Source organism: Cuculus canorus, chromosome 1, assembly GCF_017976375.1.
Source record: "Cuculus canorus isolate bCucCan1 chromosome 1, bCucCan1.pri, whole genome shotgun sequence".
Lineage (NCBI taxonomy): Eukaryota > Metazoa > Chordata > Aves > Cuculiformes > Cuculidae > Cuculus > Cuculus canorus.
Window position 1 is genome coordinate 100,108,716 of NC_071401.1, and position 23,752 is coordinate 100,132,467.

Genomic DNA, 23,752 nt, shown 5'->3' on the forward strand with positions numbered 1-23,752 from the left:
TCTATATCTTTGGATACTTCTAATGATGATACATTATACCTGCATTGAAAAAAAACCCTCCTAATCTTCCCTTTTATTGCTTCTTATTGCTTCTCAGAGGCTTCTGAAGAGAGATCCTAGTCAGTTGGTACTAACAAATGTCAGGGCTCTAAGCAGATGAGTAAGCCTTAATCACAGAATCACCAGGTTGGAAAGGACCATCGAGTCCAACCATTCCTAACACTCCCTAAACCATGTCCCTAAGCACTTCAACCACCCGTTCCTTAAACACCTCCAGGGAAGGTGACTCGACCACCTCCCTGGGCAGCCTGTTCCAGTGCCCAATGACTCTTTCTGTGAAGAATTTTTTAATGGCACTGACCAGCACCACCTGAAGCCCCCATCCACACCTATGGGTTAGGGAGCAATATTTAAGCTCAACACTGAAGTTTTCACTCCTAGTCTGGTCTGTGGAGGTGGGTGGTATTGGGTTTCTGCTCAGCTACTGCTGGACCCTTGTCTAGTTGTGGGCCCTTCTGAGTTAGACTTCAGCACATGGACTGATTTACTGGCCTTGGTACTACCTCATGTGCATGATAATGCTTTGTGATCGGGTGTCTTTTTTGGACCTGTCTGTCATTTCCTGCTAGCCCTAGGATCCCCCTTGACTCCTACCTTGCCTTCCCTTGCGGAGAAGCTGGACCTTTCTGTGCCCCGATACCAAGCAGTTATGTTACCTCAAGACTGTCAGCAGTCCTGAAATGCAGTCTGCAACTCAGAAGTTTGTCATGCACAGCAATGAGCATAGAAACAAAGGGAGCAGTTGTTGGGAGCTGCTATCTCTATTATTGGCTTTACATACGATGGTGGCCAACCTGGTGTCTTATCTATGGGACAGGAACAGTTTCTTGCTCCTTGTTTTCTACAAACTCTGGGGCATACTCAAATTTCTTTATGTGCCTATGTTGTGCTTGTTTGCAGTTTTTGGTGACTTACATGGAATGGCAGGTTGACTCGGTTCCCAATATCAAAGGGATTTCTACTCTTTATGCAGAAACTCAGTAGGAATTGCCACCTTGTTCAGGTGTAAGATGCTGCTAATCCACTCACTGACAGGAGCATTTCCCTACTGCTGCATGCTCACTTTTCTGCTTTCACAACTGAAATAATTTAGCAAGGGTTGACAACTGAGTGATCTAGCTAAGGAAGGGAAAATAGAGCTAGAGTTGACTGGGCTTTAAGGTAAAGTACAGGATTATTAGGGAAGCTGAGCTTTACAGGGTCCTTCTGTAGGAAGTTAGGAGACATAATAAGAAGCTGGATGGGGCTATGGAAGGAATCTAAAGCTGAAGATGATGAACTTGCAGAAAGGTGAAAGAAATTTTGTTGTCCGTATTTGCAGCTTGTGAATTAGCAATATAAACAATTTATCAGTGTTGGAAAAACATTCTAGAAGTGGAGAGGAAGTGCTGCAGTTTCAAGGTCCTCTCCAAAACTGGTGTGATCTACAGCTCTTAAAGCATGGGCAAGTGTCTTAGGAAAGGTGCTTACAAGAGAACTACAGTTCTAGGATCTTAAAGTGTATCTTCATTTTCTCTTTCCCACAACTGTATATAAGTCTCGCTGTTTTCACCTTCTTTGCAGATTCTTAGGTATCAGCAAAGACAAGTTTGCTAAAGATAAAATGTTTATGGCTGCTTTTCTAGTTATTTGTTTTACCTTTCTGAGATACTGCTTGGCAAAGCACACTTGCTGTAGAACAGTATGTAGAGCCAGTGGTGACAGTAGCCACCAGAAAGATATCTTCCTGTACTCCTTATTCCACTTTCCTTTTTTTATATCATCTGAAGCACTAACAACTAAAGAGAACCATTGCACATATGTCAGCAGAGATGATGATAAACTTGTATTTTAATCTGTTCAAGTTTAAACAAGTTTCAAGTTACATTAGGTGATCTGGTAAAACATCCCTCTTTGTAAATGTCAATGTGATTAATATGTAGAGTTCTACTGTAATATGGATGTCTAGCTCGTGAAGGTAGACTATTTTTCTTTTAAGAAAGAGTTGTTTTCTTGCTTACTGGTTTCTTTCATAGAATACTGATAATTAGAAGGGATGTAGTGTTTGCTTTCCATACTTATCAAAGCATTAAGAAGTTCCTCCAAGGTGTGGGGAAACAGGAAAATAATATATTGTCCGAAATAATGGAACAGAATGAGAGAAGTTGAAGTAAAATCGAGATCTGGAAAAGGGCAGCATTTCAATGTGAGATGAACTAACCATGTGGTCTCTGAAAAATCTTGCAAATATTGTCCCCAACTCTCCAAAAAATGTCTTTCAATATTTGGCCAGTTTTGAAAAAATTGCTTGTAAAGTCACTTATCATATTGGAGATTTTGTTGCGTCTATCTATATCCTTTTGTAGTTAATTTTTTAATCAGACATTACTGAAATGGTTTCCATATGAGACATGAATATATCTGTAAATAACAAAACACAATATTTTATATTTTCCCATGAAATATCTATCTCATGTTTCTATGCACATGGTAAGGGAAAGAAAGAAAAGATTCTGTGTATCCCACTAGAGCTTTAGAAATATTGAACTCTTAGAATAGTCAGAAAGAATATATAATGCTAGTCTGTGGCTCAGAGATTGGAGAAGGTTTTTGTAAATACTTTTTTTGCTCCCACTGCTCTGCTTCAGTCTTAAATGTCTTTTCTCAGTAAAGCTACCTTTCAGAGTAGCACTTCTGTTCTCGTCAAATGACATGAGAACTCCACACAGAGTAGTTCTACTGCTTGGAAAAAAAAATGCCGCATATTAAAAATATAAACTTTAATTATTTTGTCAGTTTACATCATGCTTTATTTTTGAAAAATGAAGCTTTTATTTTCCTTAGTGCTTACTTAGATGCTGAATAGCTCAAATGTCCTGACTCCTATGACAGCAAAACAGAATCTGCATCCATTTCATACTATAATTGCAGTCTATGAATTTATAAAAACTATGTAATCTTTAGTACAGGGTAAACAAAAATTAAAAAATTCCAGCCCCAATCTTTTTATGGCACCTACTTATTCTTATGCATAAATGGAAATTTATCTTTTGTTATACTGCTTAGTGCAGTCAACTGTTTTGTTATTAATTAAAGAACTGTTAGTAATGCCCAGGAATGATGTTTTAATAAAGTTTAATCTTCTTTTTCCACATTCTAATGTATTTTATAATTATTTTTTTGTCTCTTACTTTGCTTCAATAGTCTATGTATAAACTAAAGCGAGCCCTATTTATAAACTAAGTGAGGCATTTATGGTTCGTTGGACAAAGAAAAGTTATTCTGTACTGTATTGGTATTGTGTGGAAGTTAAGCTAGTTGACAGTCCTCTCCCTCTGCCCCCCTCCCCCACCAATATACTACTTATTCTCTGATCAAGTCTGAAACCTTTCTGAAATACTCTGTTTCTTTGTCAAGGCCCAGTTTTACCTGAAATCATCCTTGAATCTTTTAAAATAGTCACTTGGGCTCCTAATGCCTCATCTGATGAGAAAAAGCAGCTCTCAAGCCAGGAGGAAGGACTGCTCATGACTTGTTTGCTTTTACCCAGAGTTAATTCTTGTAAGATAACCACTGAAGAAAACTGGAATAGGATGGTTTGCTTCACCTAAGCTTCGGTTACAATTCTTGTAAGTTGCTGTGCTGCAATACCTCTATTTACTAGACCTAAATTTTGTAAAAGAAGTTACAACCAACCACAGTACAAAGAGTTAGTTCAATACGAACAGAAACTAGCAAAATATCAATGAAAAGAAATCTGTAACAACTATTCAAACACTGGAGTTTAGCCACTGCTGCATGTTGGGGCAGTATACTTTTGGGTCAGCACAAACAAGGAGAGAGATCTTGAGTCAAAGATGACAAGTTGCTTCCCAAGCTTTCTCTGTACTTAAAAGAATCTGTATCTTGTTTATTCAGAGTAACCTTTGTCTAAAGCTTGCATAGCTTTGCAGGCTGGTGCAGTGAGATAGCAGATGTAATTCCATGGCAAACCTAGTGATGTCTTTCCAGAAGCTGTTTTCTGCATTAACGATACAGACAGTAAGGGGATACTTTATGCTTTCTTAGGTCTATGTTAAAACAAACATCAAAATGGCCTTTGCATGGATTATGCCTAGATTTATGGATTTTCTGCTATGAATATTTAATGTTTTTATTTTAAGCACTGCCATTTATTGATGTATTTCCCTTTAAATATCCAGTCAAATAGAAGATCTTGTCACAGAGAAATGTGTTGCTGCTATATGCTAATCCCCCACCAGAAAAGGAAAGAAAAGTAATTGCCTGCTTTTGTTTCAGATCCTCTGTGTAGTTATTAGTTAGCAAAAGAATCTTGGGAGAAGGTAACCTGGATAGGATTTAACCTACTCAGGTTTTTAGATGTGAATAGTTTCTAGAATAAGATCTGAGACTTGATATTCTGTGAACCAGCTTCTTCAAGATTGGTTTCAAAGGCTGATTCTAAATGATTCTAAAAGAGGAAATATTTCCTTTGATTTCTGTTAAGGCTTTCCTGCTTTAGGTTTTCTTTTTCTACAACTGTGGCCATAGACTTGTGGTCCCTCCACTACCCTCTGTCTCTGTAGAGACTACGCAGGTGACTGCTATCATTATGGCTGCTGCTTTTGATCCCAGTCAGCACGAGGCATCTTGTCCTGCCTTAGATATAATTCCAAATGTCTGGATGCGTTTTCTCCATAAGCACACATCTTAAGGAAACTAGCTGAAGATGTTGCAAGGGAATCATATGCTTCAGCATGTGAGAGAGACCCAGTGTCTTGCTGAATATGTCTACAGCTCTCCAGAAAATGCATGAATGCACATCACGAGGAAAATCAAACAAATTTAAGAGTATTGTCATGCCTTCTTTCTTGATAAGAAGTCCTAAAGCTGGTCACAAGCAAAAGCTGCTATTTCTAGCCTTTGCAAGTTTGTAACTGCTGGTGCTTGCTATCGTGAAAGTGGGCATGTTTCTATCTATAACAGCTTAAGACCTTCAAGGACTCTCCAAGTATGCATGGTAACTGTGTTGCTGGTCAACAAAGGACTCCTAGAGGAACTTTCCAGATTGTCTGCATCTGCTATTAATCAAGTCCAGAGACAGTTCATAAATTTTCTTGATCAAACAAGGAGATTAATCTTAGGCAGAAAATCATAATGTGCATTTTATATTCCTGTAGTAGCTCTCATGACACTGTCAGCTCTCATGAGCCACACAAAAAATAATCCTACTGTTAATAAGCAAGTTCCAGCTGCTTGATCACAAATTGTATTTTCCTTTGAAATACTTTTCCTGAAACCCAGAGCTGTTTTTATTATCCAAATACACTTGGGTGTTAGTGAGAGGAAAAAAAAGATGATTTCATTATGTAATACCAGCAAAGCTGACTTGACAAAGTAGTAGCCTTTTAAGTTCCATAGATATTTTAAAAATTAAACAAAATATGTTAATCCTGTTTGTACAAGCTCCAATTATGTTAGATATTTTCCTTATTTATACATAGCACCTTACAAAAATGATTAAGCATTCTGATTATGAAACTAAAAATGTATTTCAAAGAAAGATTGTAATTTCATTCAAATGTAAAAGTGAAAAAAATCCTTAATCAAAACTTGGCTGTTGGAATCATGTAACTTTGAGTTAGAATATGGGCATGACATCTTTTGTTTAGCATGTATTTGTTCCAAGTGTGAGCACTGGAGAACATACCAAAAGAAATGCTTCATGTCTTCATGTTTTCAGTGAAGACAGGGTACCTTTCAAACTAAAAATAGTAATCTTGGATAATGCTTGGCAATTACAGGATATTTGTTTCAGTTCACAAATTGTAAATAAAATAATGAACAGCCATTTACAGGCAACCATGATTTAGCTGTCTGTTTCAAACTTAAAATTCTATAAATCTATATATATGTAACTAGAAGAGTTGCTCTTTACCTAAAATTATCTACAAAGGGAACAATCTTTTATTCTCACATTAATAATCTGTGGCAGTCAGGTGCAGTTAAAAATACCTAAGTTTTCTCCTACCATAAGGAAAAATTATATTTAGAATTTTTTCCTGTATAATACAAAATATGACTGTCTTTAACTATGAAGGTTAATAAAAACCGTACAAATAATTTTTGTTAGTTAGCTTTGATGTTCGAAATGTCCATTGGATTTTTCATTAAGCAATCAGAAGTAATTAAATTAAATTATGCATTATATGTATACATGGTGATAATCGAATCGCTGAAAGTAGGATTCTAAACGAGCCTGACAAATTGTGCATTAAATATCCAGTTTAAGCTTTTTCATAAAAAATTACTGTTAATGAAAGTATTTTTATGTACATAACATATTGTAAGAATGAAAGTCATATACAGTAATGAAATGGCAATATAAGCCAGTCTTGAAAGGACTGAACTGTTGGAATATTTATGTGACTAGGGTATATAAATATTTAACACTGGATATTAACTTTTAATATGGGCTTCCTTGATTGGTGAGAGTAGTACTATCTCTTATTTTTGCATTTCTCTTGAGACCAGACCAATTTTGAATATGTTATAGAGTTAGTGTCAGAAGCTGATTCAGCTCATGAAGACAAAAATGGGATATGTATCCTTCAAGGAGGGGAAAAAAATACACTCAAAGTAATTAGTTGAGCTGTTTAGGTGTTTTATCAAGATCTTAGAAGAGGAAGACACGTTCTTAACTCCTTAGGACAATCTTGATTAAAAATTGAAAGAATGAGCACTGACTCAGCCTGTTGATATCAATATTGTCTTAATGTGAGGATGTACTTTTCCAGGTTTGTGGTACAGAGACCTCATAAAAAAAAAGGTGACATTGACTCTATTGTGGCTTTATTGACTTAATTGTGGGTGTCTTGTGGTACATTTTAAGAGGACAATTAGTAAAACGAAATAAAAGCTGTTTTCTCATTGTTAGTCCTAATATGTGAAAAAGCAAGTCAATGATACTTATACTATCTATCACTAACAAACTGCGACTAATCTTGCTATGGCTTATGTAAATCTATGTGAGGAACATGTATCTTACACCATTTACAAATTTAAATCCTCTTTGTTTCTCCTAGCAAGTTTAACTTAAAAACTGATAAACCCAATATATTTTCCATATTTTTGGACATGGTGAACATACTCTGAGTCTTAGTTCTGCTCTGCTTCATATGACTATGTTGCATATTGAAAATTTCTGGGGTCTGCAATGCTGTTGCAGCTGGTAAACTATTACCTTCCTTGTTTTGCCTAGTAAGAAGTGGAGGAACAAATTCTGATGCAGGTGTCACCCATCAGGATTCTTAAAGATCTCAATCTCTCAGCAGTACCTCCACAGACAGTACACAGATTGCTGCTGACTGTTCTTATGATGTTTCTCTGGAAAGTTAAAAAATATTTGGAATGTGGTAGTATTGCCTGAACATTTTTAAACAAATCTTTATTGTAATTGAGTTCTGAAGCAGGATTTCTTCTTCCCTCTTTCATGTAGTGAAAACTTGAAGAGTTCATAGCGAATATATTCAAATTTAGAAGGAAGAATTTAGTATTTCATCAGGATGTTTTACTCCTAGATCAATGATTATTGCCAAAATTCAAATGAAGTCAGCATGGCACTGATAAGTGCTAAGTCTGCTTTTAATAAACTTACTGGTCACATAGATAAATAACACATCTGGTTATGATGAACTAATTGTTTCAAAAATTTTTACTAACACTGATTTCATAAAGGAATTGCACTGCTGTTTCTAACAGCCAACATCTTTAGTCCTCATGAACTATGGGAATTGGAACATTTCAACTGATTCAGCATCTACAATATATTACTACTTATAACAAATAATATGTCATGACTAAACCATGACTAAGCCATGTCTTAAGGATATGGTTTAATGGCAGATAGGAATGCTTGGACTCGGCAATCTAAGAAGTCTTTCTTAACCTAGTGATTCTATGATTGTATGAGTTTGGTCAGAATTAGGGAAGTAAGCAGAAGGGATGGTTGGACACATGTAATGGGAAAAAACAGAAATTAATGTAATAATTATACATGTGTTACTGAAAAAGTAACAATAAAATGGATATTTTAAGCTAACAGAAAAAAATAGTTTTTCATATAAGTGCAACTTGGAACAACTGAGTTGTTATGCAATTCTAGAAGGAGTTCAAGACCATAAAACAAAACATAGAAATTAAAATGTGCCATTTGAATGAGTAAATATTCATAAATGTATCCCAACGGTAATCCAAAGGCATACTTTTGTAATACATTATGTAGCCATTTTCTGTTCTTGCATGATATCACAATCCTGTATTAGCAAGAAATTCTAGCAGCCTTGGAGATTTTTCCTCTTAAAATAAAAGAAAATAAAATGTTTTCTTTAACATAAAAATGCATAAACATGCTTATTATAGTGTTTTTTCTAAAAAAGGGAAGGAGAAGGTAGTGTATATAGATTCTGTACTCCGAACTCTCTTCTTGCTTGTCAGGCCATGCTCTTTTGTTGTGGATGGTACAAGCAGACTTCATAGTATGTGGTAAGCTTGGCTGCCATTCCATTGGCCTCATGAGAACCCAGGCTGTCTAGGGAAATGATTTTTCTCTACACCTTGGTTGTCTCATTTTTTGGCTGATCTAAATCCCAACCTGTTGCTCTTTATGCCTGCAAACACAGACTCTCCAGTTTATTGAAAATACTGCCTTTATTAGACATCATCTTTGTCATGACTTTATTAAATTGCACCCAGTGCTCTTATTGCTCTAGGAGGCACTACAGTGACAAGAGAGGAGACACAACGGTCTGCTGTATAGATTTCATAATCTTTAGGAATATTCACGTCAATAGCTTTATAGTAAGACTGCACCAGGCTTTCTTTTAAGGAGATTCGTAGCCTGTGTTGCATATGGTATGGCTCTGATAGGTAGATGAGGGATGCACTCCCGTTGAGTCACAATGTTCAGGATGGACTCCCTTGCTCTCTAAGCTTCTCCTCAGCATGAGTCCTAGAGGTGGCTGGATCTGTCACTAGTGCCAGACTTAGAAACCAGGTCATAACTAAAGGATTATGTGGATGACTCAGCCATCAGTCAGTGTTAGCTGTGAAAGTACCGTCACCCAAAGCAAACACTGCTACCAGAGCACCTCATGGGCTCTCACAGGGCAGTTAAACAGTTTCACAATGCCTGTCAGAGCCCTCCCAAGGACTCTCACTGAAACAATTTTGCAATGCTGAAACCATAGATAATTTATTTGAAGCAATAGGTAAAACCAAGTTTGGAGTTGCTGTTGATAAATTTGCTTGCTTTGTTAGTGGTAGGTGATGACAATCAGTTAATAATAATCATATATGTATAGATGTATATACTTATCTATACATATAAAAGAAGAAATAATTTAAACTCAAATTAGTAGTTGTTCTCGGCTAACATCCTACAAAGCTGTAGATGTGACTCCTACCAAAAAGGCATTCCTTCTTGAGGGCTAACAGGGATGCATGCACAGAGACCCATCCTTCAGGTAAGGTGTTACTCCCCTAAGGAAAGTTTTTTGGGTGCCAGTTTTATACTTTCTGAAAACTCTCTGGTTCCTCTTGTTGAGATTGTACTGTCAATTATTATATGTCTATTGGCTCTTGGCAAGGCCTGATGTGTTGTCAGAAGTAGGACTCAGTCACTGGGGTGGGCAGATTAGTATATGCTTTTGAGATCTTTCTGTTCTTAACAAAAGAAACATGTGGCTGTGAGGCCTTTGCCTCAGCCCAGCTGTCACTGATTTGAGCATTAGATCATGTCCCGATCCATCTGCCTTACAAGATAAAGTTGTTTAAGTCAAACTGTTTTCTTTTGTAAAGTCACGGTGACATCAGTGTCTGCCCCTCTTGCAAGACTGGCCTTGGCAAGTTGAGAAGTCTGTTATAATACAGCCCATCTTGACAATGATCAGAATATCCTTGAAAGATGAGTCATTTGGCAGATTTGTTTTCTAATACAGGAGATAGTTTGAACCTGTATATTGAATATGTTTACCTGAGAAGCATATTTGAGGATAGAATGCTTCTGTGCTTTTTTCATGTTGTACTTATTTTTTTTAAATAAAAACAATTTGTCTGCCATTAATTAAATAACTTCTGAGAAAAAAGTAGGTGAACTGCAGTGTAATTCTCCATTTAAAGAACTACAACTAAGGTAGGCATATTATGTTTGTAGAGATTCCCCTTTTGAGAAGAAACACGGTGATATTGTTGTCCAGAATTAGTTGCTGATTTAAGAGTGAAATAATTATTTTTACAACAACAAACAAGAACACTGATTTCAGCTATGTTCTACCCAATTGAAAGATGAGTGGTTGCATGTTTTTAAAACTTCTGTAGTGATTTAACAGCTTTAGCAGACCTCATTTTGGTTTGCTTCTCTGTAATCAGAGAAGGTCAGGGTAGAGATTGGCAAAAGAGATTCAGTTGTCTTGAGTTCTCTACAAATCCTCGGTTGCTTTCAGCAAAAGACTTGAAGAATACAAAGCTAGGAGACATTTTTGTTAAACATAGGAGTACTTTTAGTCTTTCACAAAAAGATATAAAACAATATGCAGTGGATTCTGCATCCATGCAGTACTGTCTTTCCAAAATAATCATAAGTTGGGCTGTTTATTCTCCGATGCAATTGCATAACATTGATTTAATACTCTTCATCTACATATGGATCATGTAATGACTGAACTGTCATTAACTGAAAGTTTAACTGCATTATCCACTGAATGTTTGCAGGAGCTCTTATTCTGACGTAGTTACTTCTCCGCTAAGACTTTCTAAGGTTTCATTTTCCTGGTACACTGATGGCAAGAAATTAAAAAAGGGCTTTTCTAAAGGTTAGTTAATTACAGATAATACATTTTGGTTTGCAGATGTGGACTCCCAGATGATTTAATTTTCCAACAAAGCATATTGAGCCGGTAAATTAAAGCTTACCTTTTATTTGCAGTGTTAAATTTCCAATCAAATTAAAGGTGACAGTATAAGAAGGAAGTCCTTTGCTTTTCTCAGTGTGCTTTGTCTTACATGACAAGTTATAAGAGATCAGTAGCACATTTAACATTTAACTTATACTGCACAGTCATTTGAATAGCTTTAAACAGGATGGGGAATTAAACATATCTCAATTAGACAAGGTGCTAAAATTAAGAGAATCTAACATCTGTTTTCATCTTGGCTCTGTATGCTTTCAGGCCCCGAGCATGTTACTTTACTTCTCTAGAACTCTTTTTCCGCTGTAGGTAAAGTTGGGATAATGAACATCTTGGGAAGGGCTATGAGATCCAAGGACGAACACAGGCGTTGTAGAAGTGAAGAATTTGAGTTAAGAAGTCTCCTTGTGATTCTATTTAATTAACTAACTGTTCTAGCATCACTGTGGTCAGATATGTAAGAACAGAAGAACTAGTCCTGCTGAAGCATTACAGTGGAGATCTTGTCTTTAGGGGATATCCTTAAAACCAGCCTAATATTCTGAATAATTTGAGAAGTTTGTAAATATTTTTAAAAATTCCTGTAAGCTCTTTTGGGATGTTTCAAATAAATACAATTTTTTTTTTTTTTTTATCTCTTAACCCTTGGAGAGGTAAGCATTATTTTCTCTTCATTCTTTGAGCACTTGTCTCTTCCTAGACTTGGAATGGCGTGCTCGTTCCATGACAAAGCAAAACGTGGTGCACCTAATCTCAGACACTGACTCACTGATGATGCCTAGCAACTTCCACTGCACATGGAAATATCCTAGGGCAACTAGGTTTCTAATTTATAGGAGAAGCTGGGACTTGCTTGCTCATTTTTCTAATTATCTGTACTATCAAAAAATGTTACTTAGTAGTCTTGGTGGCCAAGTGAATCTGAGATGGTAGCACTCAAATTTGTGAGCTGTATCTTTGTAGGTTGACAACTCTTTTAACAAGAACATGAACACTTCAGTGGCATTTCTGGGGTTGGAGTTGAGAGCTGTTTTCTCTGGACTTGCATATAATTTTGAGTGTCTTAATTGCAGCTATATCACTCCAGGCTTTAGTAATGAGTTATAGTTCCTTGTAACTGTACATTTAATTCATGATAAAATTGACCATATTACATACTAAAGAAAACTAGTAGTAAATAGCAAATAATTTGAAGTTGCTTTTGGTTATATAGATAGAGCAACACTTTTCTACCTCTTGCTCTGCTCTTCAAATAGGTCAAAATGGAGCTGTCTACAGATGCTAGGTTATCTGTACAGCAAAAATAGCAGTTGGAAACTTTTTTTACACGTACATTTTATTAGGTTCAGTGAAAAGCATTGTAGGCTTGTACTATCTTTATAACATTTCCTCTTGTGCCTGTCATACCTAATTTATATGGTGTCATGGCCTCAATTTTCCGTCTCTAAACATTTTTCTTTGTTGGAGATAGGCAATAAATTTGAACTATAAAGGGAATGCATCATAGATAATGATGAAAAACTGGATTTAGTAAAAGCTTAATTAGATTTAAATGACACAATCTTTTCCCTGTAATTCTCATCGTTTTTTTAACAATGTCTGCCAATAAGTATGACAGATTCCTGTAATGTCAGGAAGTAAAGTATCATTCTGTATTCTGTTACAACACTTGGTGTTGTTTTCACATCCCAAATATCTTAATAAGAATCAAGGTACTGCCTTTATTAATACTTACAGGCAATTTTCTTAGCAAAATGTTGGAAATGGCTGCAGACTGATGCTGGGTGAGTGGAAGTTTTGTGCTCTGTTTTCTTTCTATTCCTGCAAAAGGATGTAAGCATGTGGAATCTGGCAGCGAATCCTGTTACAGACTGTGTTTCTTGTCCTTTTGTAAACAAAGAGATCATGCTTCAGAGATCATGCTTCACAGCTGAGTGAAAGCTCAGTTAGTACTAGTTTAACTAAACCTACAAAAACCATGACATTATTCTGAGAGTTCAGATAAGGGAAGCCTAAGCAGGTGAAAATAATACATACAGAAGGGACGATTAAAAGAAGAAATCATTTGTTAAAAGTTCTAAATTTAAATATTAACTAAAAAAATAGAATTCTGACATAGTGTTTTTTTTAGCAGGGTGGTGACTATATCTGGTTGAAGTCAGATAACAAAGACTGGTACAATGGTCATAGGAAGGACTACCAGCTGGTCCAGATAAGGCCCAAAGATGGCCTAGGCTCTCTAAGAGCATGAGCAAGGAGGAAAGGTGAAAGTTCAACGCCAGGAAGACAGCCTGTCTTCATCCCCAAAGACTCCATTGACCACTACCAAGAGAAAATGCTCAAGCGCTAGGAGGAGGAGACCTATGATAATGAGTTCCCAGAATTAATCTTACTATGATAATGAGTTCCTGGGACTAATCTTACTAACCCTACCCACTTCTTGGAAAAGTCATGACTATGTATGTTAACACCATGCATGTGTATAACATAGCACAATAAAGATATACCGGCTTTGACACATGGTGTGCAAGCTTGGAGGAAAGATCCCCCTTGCACCCTGTGCACAGCCGCATACCTGCACCTAACTCTGCATTTGGTGTCGTTATTCCGCAAGTCACGATGATGCAGATAACAGTTGCTGTACGGCCAACAAAGGCTTGCAGCGTACCTCTGTTGAGGACTGGCTGTGCGAAGGACATGGCAAAAAATAGACACCTAGGAAAGGGTGAGGAGACACTGAGGGAAATACTTACTAAAGGCAGTTCTGGGAAGTAGCTTTTTGGTGTTGCGTCTTTGTGCCAGCTCCTTTGCATGTGAAAGCATTGACTTGTTGTCACAGAAGTGGGTAGATTCAGTGATTCAGTTGCAGTTTGTGTTACCAGTATTGTTAACAAGCAAAGCCAATGAGTCAAACTGATTTGTGTAGTGTCTTTTGTGGTTCGAACAAGTGAGAGGCGGATGGAATTATAAAACGAGTCTTGCATTTAAGCTCAAAATAGGATTGCAGTGTATGTTTCCAGAGCTGAAAATGGTATTCCCACTGCAACAGATCAGGAAAACAAACAAAAGGGAGCACTCATACATGCTAATAAAACTGTCGAGTGCAGAAAAAAAAAAAGTAAGTGCATTCTGAAAACGATAGATTTGCATACTTCATTAAAAGATAAGAACTTCCTTGCTGAAATAATAATAAAAATGTCTTTATTTCAAATGTTGTAGTTCTGTAGGGTAAAGGACCCTTGTATAATATCTATAACTATATCTGCCATAGCAGACTATGTGAGTAGAAGGCAGATAAATGCTAAAATTAAGTAGTTGATATGGATTTTTTTTGAAAACTGCTTTTCCAGCAGTATCTATCATGTACTTAATCATTTTCATATAACACTAAAAGAGAAAAACATGTTGATGTTGTCAATTTTAAAACTTTGAAGAAATAAATTTTAAATTGCTAACTAATAAATTACTCCAATATACATGGGGACTATTGACTTTAAGCTAGATTTGGTTCTGGGACTGTGAGGGTTCATCAGTACATAGAGTGCAATTTTTCTCTCTCTGTGTGTATAAATTTTGTCTCTGCTCTAAAGACTGTAAGGTAAAAAAGCTGCTAGCAACCTCACTAAGGAATTCACTTTATCCTCATCACCTCCCCGCTTACTGTTTTATCGGTTACCCTTAGAGTTCTTTTACTTGCATATATGCAATGTATATATGTGTTCCCTATAAATATTTTATTAACTCAAACACATTAATTCTTTTTTTCTGCTTTTCTTTGAATGATGTACGAATGAAAGGGGCCTGCCTTTCTGAGGAATTACTGTTTTTTTTCTAGCTGTGTCATAGAATATCTGTGTGATAAAATATTACTCCTCCCTAGAAACTATAAGTTTTCAGTCTCCCATGGGCATAATAACTCTGATTGCCATTAATACATTAATCCACAGTTAGATCAACTGGTCTGTGAACAACTTACAGTTTTGTCAATCCTTTAATTCATAAGGGATTGGCATGTGTGTCAATTATTTGCCACCACACAAAATGAAATCCTTCTTGTGTATCTAATATTTGTGATGATATAATGTATATTGAAACACTTAAGAGATATCAAGTGCTGACAAAGGCAGCTTATTTTAATGCCTAAAGAGAATAACAGATAAGAAGGAATTGTCTTTTTTAGTCCGAAATTTCTGCTTTCAGAGCAGAAAAAAGCAGTGATTTTGTTATAAAAGTGGTGATGAAAGCAACTACAATTCCCAGTTCAGGCTTAAGGGAAGGGGAAAGAATCTACTGCATCAGAGAGTTTAGTCACTGGACACAAGTACAAACTTTCATTTAGATGCACATAACTGAAATTGCATAATGGATCTATGTGGTCCTAGATATGTGCAAAACCACATATAAATCATTGGGGTTTTGTCTGCTATAGGGATGAAATCTGGATTACAGAAACTAATTTTGTTTGTTATTTGATTTGAAATTTTAATGGATAAACAGCACGTACATATAGGTACCGTTCCTCATATACTTGCAAAGACAATGAAAGGATAGTCACAATGGTTTGGTTCTGCAGGATCTCTTCTTTTTTAAGCTTCAGCTTATCCAAAGGCTGTAAAAGAAGGATGTGACTATTCTTGATACCAGCCCCACAGTTCTATTGATGCATCTTGCAGAACAGTACAATAATCGGGACACTTTGGCCTCTTGCTTTCCCCAAGGCATAGTCTTAAGTTAAACCTAAGCTAGAAGCTACCTCAGATTTGGTGGAAGCATAGATACTATTAACATCTGGACTCTACAACTCCCAGAAAAAGGATACGTGAGTTGTTAATGTCATCCCTGCATTTACTTCTCTGGACTTTGTTAAACACTAGGTTGCTGAGGTGTTGCTTTCCCTGCTGTGTGTGACCCCATGCTGACAACAAATACTGCCTAGAAGATAGGTAGGCACTGGAATCTGCTGATACTAAGTGAAAACATTACCTTTCTGGTGCTTTCTGAATACTGCAGGCATTGGAGCTTTCCAGTTGAACTTTTCCCTCATGATAGCTTGAAATCTTCCCTGGAGAAGGAATAAGAAGATAATTTTACGGTGCTAAAGGGGAGCATTCAGAACTGGAGCAGGCCAAGGCCAGATCAAAGTGTCTCCTGGGGAATTTGTAAGTTCCTGCCATGTGCCAGACTGAATTGATTGGTCTATGCCTGTAAAGCTGACTCTTGTCACAGGAGATGGTTTCAAAGAAATTGTTCCTGCAGAGCATGGAGCACAGGGGCTTCTTGCTCCTCTACTCACACGTATGCTCTCTGCACTGGTGAAACATGGCATGGTATTTGGAAGGCTCGCCTTGCCTGCTGAATGTTATTCCTCTGTGAAGATGAAACGGTGAACATTGGGAAGATATCATAGGGAGCAAGCTGTTGGCAAGGCAACTCCTTGCTCTGGGGTGACCTGAGCAAGTTGTTAGGTTGGCAAGCACTACATATAGGGGCTGCAGCAGTAGCTGCTACTTGGAGAGCTGAGGGAAGAGAGTCCTGCTCAGTTATGGCATGGTATATGTAGGGAGGGACCTCTGGAGTTTGTTGCATCCAGCTACCCCAAAGTATGAGGTTTTGTTACATGTGGGGTTTTTTTGAGTAAGTAGAAATAGAGATCACATAGTCTGAATATCTGTGGTTATTTGAAAGCTCCCTAGAATATGAAGGCTGGAATAAGTAGGATACCATTTCTCTCTGAATTCTGAGAATTGATTAGTTTAAACCCTACAACTAATGTAGGGTTATTTTTTTAGGTGAGGGATAATATGTGCTGCAGAGGCTGAAGAGGGGGTTCATTTCAGAATTTTCTTAAATTCTCTGACATTAATTTCACTAGAAAGAATAACTACCTGACAGGTTGAGAGTGCCTTGAGAGGCAGTTTTCTGAAACCTTTTCTCATTTTTAGTTTATAGGATTTAATCACTCTGAATATCTCTACCCTGAACTATGAAAGTATTGCATATAGCTAATTAAACTGCCTTTTTTGTTTAAAAGGTTTGTGTTCTTTTGTGTGGTCATGCTAAAGGAAGGGTGAAGGACATCCATGTCAAACATTTCACTGGCTATGGCCTAGTCACAAGCTCTTAAATTTGTTGAAACTAGGTATCACTGATTTAGTACAATATCCCAAAGCTTAAATGTTATTTTTGAAAAGACATAGAACTTTAGCTCTCAAAGACCTGAACTGGGCTATATAGAAAAGCAAGCATTAGAAATTTGCGTTATTTAGGTGTTCAACAGGAGATTGGATGGGCAAACCAGAAAATTCAAGTCACTTGTCAAAGTGTGACTGTCCACATGGAGTATTTAAGAATTTTCCAAATCCCACCAGTCTCCACCAAACACAAGTATTTTGATGAATTAACAATTTTGGAATAAAGGTTTAATTTTTCCTTTTTTTATCTGATAGTGCTGTTTAACTTGTAAGATTTATAGAAATCTGAACTTACAATCACCTCATGATTATTTTGACACTTATAGCAATTAGTTCTGGTCATGTTTCTCTCCTAAAAGTAGTTATTTTTCTTGAGTCTAACACCTTAATAATGTTGCTGCTCAAGAGCACAACTATTTGCTACCTGGATGCTGCAAATTATTTCAAGTCATTTTCTAATGGGAAATTGAGATTGAGATCTGATCAATAAAATAGAAGCATAGACAATTTGGTTTATCCTTGAAAAGCTGACTCTCTGAGTGGCAAGAATTATAGATTTTCTTGTAGGCAGGAAGAAATCAGTTATAGAAAGGTGAAAAGCAATGATTATTGGACACTAGAATTTAATAAAGTTGAGAATCAATGTAGTTACATAGCACAACAAAGAACTACTTTTAACAATGCATTATTTCAGTATGCAAAACTTCAAATCTTTTCTCTTGATTAATATAAGAAATAGAATAAAAGTTTGTTCAATTACCAGCAGTCAGAATTCAGGAGAATACTTTTCTCTGTATTTAGTGATTAAAAATGAGAATTCTTGCTAAATTATCTAATGATGTTTGTCCCTTAGGGCCAAATTAAATCCATGACCGGGAAAGCAGAATACAGATTTGAGGTTCTACAAGGAAAATTGCTTCAGAACATCAGAAGAGAAAGAATTTATTTGCTTTGAAAGGCAAAGCAGAACTACAACAGGGAAACAAAAAGAGCTGCTGTTTAGTGGGATTTTTTAACTGCATATAATCTGTCATTATATTTTTCATTAACACTAATAGTAAAGGCATATAATTATGTCTTGAGTTAAAATTATTTGAAACAGAACAGTACTTGTCAGAATGACTATGTTACATAGTAAATGAATAAATACAACTGAGATGGAAGAGTTTCTGCTTGTGAAACTTAATGTAACTTATCTGCTTTTTTTTCCAGACCTGTTTGGTGTTTAGAATTTCTCTCTTTCTGAGATCGTAGACAAGATATTTTCTGAAAGATCTGTTTAAGCACAGTCATTATGTTAAATTAACTTGTGTTGCTGGAATTGTTTATTAGTTCCTGCGATATAAGGAGCATAGCACATGAAATGTTTCTGTACAATTTCTGATTTCTGCAACTGTAAATAATATGATTTGAAGCCTTAAGCATGTGTGATTACTTTTACAGAAATCAATACAACCATAGTAGTCATAGCTACACTGCAGTGTTTTTTACATGTTTATTTTAGAGGGTTTGCTAAAAGTAGTATTATGGCCTGTGTCATATAGACCAGGAGGCAGTGCTTGAGGCTGCTTTGTAGGACTAATAAGCCTATGCAGCTCTGTGGTGACACAGATACATAGTCTGATATCTGACCTGGCTTTCAGTTGCCTGGCAGCATAGAGTTGGAATCACAATGTCTAAAATATGGTATCTTTCTTACAGAGGAAGACCTGATAAAAGGACAGACGATAAAGATGTCATTGTGTTATATCCTGTCCTATATGCTATGTGAAACTGGAAGTTACTTTAATTTTTACTGAAAGACAACAGGCCTCCTCTAACACTCCAGACCTATAGGAATGTCTCAGTTCAAGCTGTACTTTACCTGATTTAGAGTGAAAAGTTAGGAGAGTTTTGTCTAAATTGTGAGCAAAATGGATAAAAACTGACATTTTCCTTAGAATAAATCTTTAGCGCAGAACTCAATTTTCATGAGGAATGTTAACTTTCTTGATTGTAAGGGCAATATAGTAGGACACAAGCAGCCAAGGATGTCTCTGGGGAATGTCAGGGGTACTTGCTAGAGATGCTGCATGGGCCAAGCAGATGATGCACAGCTGTATCTCATAATCGCTAACAAGGTAGAACTGTTTGGGGCTGTGGTAATCAAAGGCAGCCTTGACTGTTTGTCACTGGGAAAGGGTGGAGTTGAAGAGGCTGAGGAGAGTGAAGGAACTGTGGAGGGCAGCACTGATCTTGGCCTTCAGGAGAGCAGGCTGTGGTTTATCAGGGGAACTGACAAAAGGGATGCTATGTGAGGTGGCTCTGAAGGGCAAAGGAGATAAAAAAAACCTGGCAGGTCTTAAAGGACAACCTCCAACTGCACAAACTGTCCATCTTGATACATAGGAAACTGAAGAGATGCTACAGAAGGTCAGCTTGGCTAAATGGGGAATTTGTGTTTGAATTCCAATATAAAAAAAAAAAAATACACAGGAGGTGAAAGTGGCAACAGGCCTCAAAGTATGAGTTCAGAATTACTACCTGTGTATGCAGGGATGGTGGTATGAAAGCCAAAGCTCATCTAGACTTCATGCTTGTGAGGATCTTCAAAGAAAACAAGAACTTCTGCTGCTGTGTTATTAGTAAGGTAGTAAACAAGAAAAATATGGGCCTGTCTGTCTTTGCTGCCTAAATATTCTGTTTGCTGTCTGGCTAGACCCCCAAGTCTTTTTCAGCAGATTTGCTTCCCAGCCACCCAATGCCAGCCTGCATTATTGCAAAATAGTCTATCCATCTGAGGTAAAGAACTTTGCGTTTAGCAGGGTTGACTTCAGGAAGTTACTACCAGCCCGTTTTTCCAGCCTGTCTAGGCCTCTTTGCATGGTGACTATGCCTTCAGACGTATTGACTGTTCCTCCCAGTTTGGGGTCACCTGTGAACCAGATGAACAAGCCTTTTGTTCAGGTCATTGATAAAGCTGATAAACAGGACATGTTTCAGGACAGATAATTCCCTCTTGCTGGCCCTCAGGCAGAGTATGACCTGGTGATGATTACTTTGAGCCCAACTATACAACTAGCTTTTTACGATTTAGTTGTCTTCCTATCCAGAACATAACATCTAAGCTTGGATATGGATGGTCATGGGGCATGGTCTTGAAAATCTTTCTAGAGTCCAAGTAAATGACACCCACTGCTCTTTTCCTCAAATCCATCTATTTCATCCTACAAGGCACTGAAGCCAGTCAGGCATGATTTACCATGATGAATGTTAGCCATAATCTTTTTTATTTGCCTAGAATTGTTCTCTAAAAGGCACTCACTCATATTTAATTACATCTATGGCCTTGGCTGATTTTATCCATACTTATTGTTGCTGTTCTTTCGATCTAGTCTTTGTAATCTGACCTATTTCCTATTTCCTCTTCTTTCTGTGACTGAGGTCAATGGAGCTTGGTGTTTTTAACTATGCTAGTCCCCCACTGTATTCACTCCCTTTTCTCTTGCATTGGGGTAGTTATGAGTGTTGCTGGTGTCTGTTCTTAGATGTACTGCCAGGTTACTGAAATTCCTTCTCCCTTTCCTTGATTACCAGGAGGTCTTATTTATCTGTCTCCAAGCATGTAGAAGACTTTTCCCTTAAGTTCACTCTTTTCTCATGCCACTTCATCTTCACTATGATTATGAAAGTTTCACATCACTCTTGCCAAAGCTACTTTTCACATACTGAACTTACTATTTTCCTCAGTGTGATGTTATGTCACACAGCTTAAAGGAAAAATTATAGAAAACAGGTCCAGTAATACCCCTTTGGACATTCTGAAAACATCTTTACTTTTAAAAATAAATTTGTAAAGCAAAATATAAACCAAGCCACTTTCTATAAAAATTGTATGATTCCATGTTCTTATTTTTTACCCTTGTTCCTACTTCTGTGTTTGAATATTAAGAATTCTCCTTAATACCATATATAGGTACAAACCCCTTAAGCTTCTGCCTTTCATGTTGAACTGCCTTTTTTACAGCAAACATATGTATGACTAAATATTAGATTATTTGTTTTACAGATACCCTGTTTGAAAAAGTATTTAGTGAAAATGTAGTAGATTCATACCTGCCAGTCCCACATAATTCTGTAGAGTTTAAGAAAACTCCTTTATGTACAGTAGAAATGAAAAATCAAATTCCAAGAATTACTATTTCAGTACCTTATTCTCAGAAATTTTTTGCTTGTGGAGTTGGAATGATTTTATGTTGCTTAAACTATAAGCAGGACTTTTTTTCCCCATGACCCGTTAGATAAATCAATGCTTCCTCCAAGCCTATGCTCCAGTTCAGTCTATTGTTAATCAGGCAGCATCTGAATTTCACAATTTTTAAATATCTGACATAGCAATTTTATCTCCTTAATGTATTTGTGTAACGTTCATGTTACAGTAATGTGGTGACATTTTCTGGGTACTCAATTTCATATCGTGGCAGCATATTTTTAGGCAGCAGTCTGCTATAGGTGAGATTAATCAGGGCAAAACACTTAGTTTGTAACTGTGGGCTGTAGCCCAGGCCTGATAATGCTTTATAAGCAGCTCTGTCTGGCATCTCTATTCTCTAATCAACACGGCTCAAACCACCTTAAAGTAATTTTTAAAATATGGATCCACCCAGTAGCTATTTGTCAATTAATGACTCTTTCTTATCCTAACTCCACAGAAGCACAGTCTTTTCTATTGCTTCCTTTTTATTGAACTTGGAGTAACTTCAAAAGGCTAGCACTAAAAGCTGACTTGCGCTATGCATAATATTTGTGAAAACTGCTATACGTAACTCCCTGCATGCCAGAAGAAAACAAATATAGGCAAGAAAGTTAAAGAAAAAATAATAATATTAAATCTACTTTAAAAATTAAAGTCGGGTAATCTCACAGCCTAACAAATCAGAAAAATTTTTATAAAACCTTCTCAGTTAAAAATCCTAATTAAACTTTCAGTTAAAGGAATATGACAGTGTAACAGTCAACTTGGAGGATTCCTTTTGTGCTTTGCTGCATGCTGTAAAGTATTTATCAAGATGTGTTGTTTGGCCTTCTGAACGTTAATGATTTTCATGCATGTCAGAGATGTTTGATTGTGAGTTATTGTTAAATATATGAAATCAGAAGTAATGCTTTATGAATATGCCTTTTATTTTCAGGGAAATTGAAGTGTTTTTTGGTCACCAACATTTTTTTTCAATGCGAAGAACTTCAAAACAATGATGGTAATTTGAATGTTACATCAGGGCCATTACAGATTTTATAAATTAAGTTGGTCATAATTTCACATAACTGTTTGTTTTGTTATATAAAAAGGGATATCCCCTGAGAAATGCCTTAGAAATATTCATGTTACTGTTCTTCAACATTTCAACATTTCTTTGATGTATTTATTTATTTTTTTTTTCACCCTTTGAATGTCTGATCTGTAACTGTTCAATGACTAAGAATTCCCTCACTCTACTAGTGAGATTTCATTTTCATAGTAAAGATATCGTTACACCTTTTGCACAGATTTTTTGCATGCTGCATCCTATAAAAATAATTTGATTAATGCATTCTGAATGAGCACTATACCATTTAAGTAGTACTGTTCTATAGAGGTAATCACTCCTACTCTAATCACTGATTGTTGTAGCTGTTTTGATTTGGGCAGTAGACTAAGAAACTTGAAGAGGTCCTTAGTTTTCAGGGATTTTTTTTTTAACAACTACATTTGAGCAAATTTAATGATTGTCAGAATATTTTTGGGAGAAAAAAACCCGTAACAAATAGTTTTTGTATTTTTCATCTCCTTTAAAAATTCTTCAAGTAATTTGAAAAAATTGTCTCTGGTTACCCATGGATTTGGAACTCCACATACATGGTTTGACAATAAAATGCTCAAAGATTTTCCCTGTCATGTAATGAATATATTGACACATGTTTAATCAATTATAGAATAACTCAGATAGGAAGAGACTTCAAATGATCACGTAATCTAATCTTTTGTGGGAAAGGGAGCTCGAATGAGATTTTCTAGCACCTTGTCCAATTGCACCTTGCAAACCTCCTGTGATTGGGACTGTACTATGTCCCTGGGGAGATTGTTTCAGTGAATGGTTGTTCTCACTGTAAAAAAAACAACTTCTTTCTTATATTGAGATAAATGTTCTCATGATGCAACTTATTTCTGTTGACCCTGGTCTTCTTTTGAGTCCTTATAAAGAGATCCTCATGAAGAAAAGGTGCACATTTTTCCAGTGGAGCAATTAGGGAAATGAGGATAGATGTGTATCATCTATCACCTTGCAAAAAGTGATTTCTGTTATTTGTACAATTTAAAATATAATCATGTGAAAGGTCTAAATGCTGCCAATTCTCAGTTTAATGCATTTCTCAATGCTTTTATATAACTGTATGAAAATTACACTTGTAGCTCTTGTAATTGAAAAATCTGAAAGATAGTTCACAGAACCAGGAAGGATATAATGCGATCCCTACACTTACCATTTTAAATTTTCCTGAGTTTAAAAAAGTTATGTGAATCTTTTTCTTTCTGAA